At 52.4% G+C, this 2,500-nt stretch overlaps 1 protein-coding gene across 1 annotated transcript in view; it reads left to right on the plus strand.

Moving 5' to 3' along the window:
- The window catches only part of mta2 (metastasis associated 1 family, member 2), a gene marked incomplete at its 5' end in the record, with an annotated part of 37,000 nt that overhangs the window by 31,701 nt on the left and 2,799 nt on the right, over window positions 1–2,500 (plus strand). The gene's annotated exons all lie outside the window — the stretch shown is intronic.

Raw genomic sequence — 2,500 nt, forward strand, 5'->3', positions numbered from 1 at the left:
GGTACAGTGGCGCAAAACAGTATTTAGTCGGCCACCAATTGTGCAACTTGTCCCACTTAAAAAGATGAGAGGCCTGTAAGTTTCTTCATAGGGACACTTCAACTATGGGGGGGTGGGGGGGGGGATTAATTGGTAAACTACAAGGTAAAATAAGTATTTGTCACCGACAAGCTGATTTCTGTCCCTTATAGACCTGTAACTTCTTCTTTAAGAGGCTCCTCTGTCCGCCACTCATTACCTGTTTGAACTGGTTACCAGTATAAAAGACACCTGTCCACACCCTCAAACTGTCCCACTCCAAACGCCACTATGGCCAAGACCAAAGAGCCGTCCAAGGACACCAGAGACAGAATGGTGGTCCTGCACCAGGCCGGGATCCTGAATCTGCAATAGGGAAGCAGCTTGTGTGAAGAAATCAACTGTCACTGATAATGTCCCTCGATCTGGGGCTCAACGCAAGCTCTCACCCCGTGGGGTCACCGTGGGGTCACAATGATCACTACAACGGTGAGCAGAAGTCCCAGAACCACGGGGGACCTGGTGAATGACCTACAGAGACCTGGGACCAAAGTAACAAAGGTACCATCAGTAACACACCACGTCACCAGGGACTCACATCCTGCAGGGCCAGACGTGTCCCCCTAACCCGAGCCGGGACATGTCCAGGCCCGTCTGAAGTTTGCTAGAGAACATTTGGACGATCCAGAAGAGGATTGGGAGAATGTCAGATGGTCAGATGAAACCAAAATAGAACCTTTTGGTAAAAACTCAACTGGAGGAGAAAGAATGCTGAGTTCCATCCAAAAAACACCAGACCTACTGTGAAGCATGGGGGTGGAAACATCATGCTCTGGGGCTGCTTTTCTGCAAAGGGACCAGGACGACTGATCCGTGCAAAGGACAGAAGGAATGGGGACGTGTATCGTGAGATTCTGAGTGAAAACCTCCTTCCATCAGGAAGTACTGAAGATGAACCGTGGCTGGGTCTTCCAGCAGGACAATGGTCCCAAACACATCGCCGGGGCAACGAGGGCGGGGCTTCAGGAGAAGCATTTCAAGGTCCTGGAGTGGACCAGCCAGTCTCCAGGTCTCAACCCCACAGAAGATCTGTGGAGGGGGTTAAAAGTCTGTGTTGCCCAGCGTCAGCCCCAGAACCTCCCGGCTCTAGAGGAGGTCTGCCTGGAGGACTGGACCAAGGTACCAGCAACACTGTGGACACCTGGTGAAGACCTACAGGACACGTCTGTCCCACAAAGGGTTTATACCAAAGTACTGAGACTAACTTTTTATTGACTAAATACTTATTTTCCACCATAATTTGCAAATAAATTCTATGATGAGACTTACCGGCCTCTCATCTTGTTAAGTGGGACAAACTGCACAATGGGGGGCAGACTAGATACCCCACTGTATGTGACATCATCACTACATGACAGTAACGGAGGACCAGAGGAACACATTAGTTGCGTTGCTGCTCAGGAGGCGGAGCTGCCGCTCAGGAGGCTGAGCTGCTGCTCAGGAGGTGGAGCTGCCGCTCAGGAGGTGGAGCTGCCGCTCAGTAGGCGGAGCTGCCGCTCAGGAGGCGGAGCTGCTGCTCAGGAGGCGGAGCTGCCGCTCAGTAGGCGGAGCTGCCGCTCAGGAGGCGGAGCTGCCGCTCAGGAGGTGGAGCTGCAGCCATGAGCCTTGTTCTTTGTGGCACAGGTTAACTTTCTCCTTGTGAACAGCAACTCCTGCTGAAGCTCCGCCCCTCCTGTTAGTGAGAGGAGGAACTCCTGCTGAAGCTCCGCCCCTCCTGCTACTGAGAGGAGGAACTCCTGCTGAAGCTCCGCCCCTCCTGTTAGTGAGAGGAGGAACTCCTGCTGAAGCTCCGCCCCTCCTGCTACTGAGAGGAGGAACTCCTGCTGAAGCTCCGCCCCTCCTGTTAGTGAGAGGAGGAACTCCTGCTGAAGCTCCGCCCCTCCTGCTACTGAGATGAGGCTTTCCTGTTTCTGAGAGGAGGAGCTCCTGCTGAAGCCCCGCCCCTCCTGTTACTGAGAGGAGTGTCTGCACCTCGTCTGAACACTTGAGGGCAGTGTCGCGCCACATTTCAATAAACCAGTAAACTGAGCAACCAGTGAGCACAGAGCAGAGGATGAGAAGACCAACAGAGGGTTCATACGGCCAGGAGATATTTAATATCGCTGCTTGTCCAGAGTGACACTCGTCACTGGCCAATCAGCAGACGGCTGTTGTAGCTCCGCCTTCTGGAACCGAACCGTAGTGCTAGCTACCTCAACGGAGGGGTGATGAAAAATGGAAACAGATGGGTACGATACTTTCGGTACCATCCACAACTTTTATCAGTGGGAACACACAAAAACCTGTCCCATCCTGTACTGTACCATACTATACCATCCCATACTGTACCACACTATACCATCCTGTACTGTACCAATCTATAGTGTACTGTACTGTACCATACTATACCATCCCGTACTGTACCAATCTATACCAACCGCTA

This window comes from Lipophrys pholis (genome assembly GCF_963383615.2).
Source record: "Lipophrys pholis genome assembly, contig: SCAFFOLD_34, whole genome shotgun sequence".
Lineage (NCBI taxonomy): Eukaryota > Metazoa > Chordata > Actinopteri > Blenniiformes > Blenniidae > Lipophrys > Lipophrys pholis.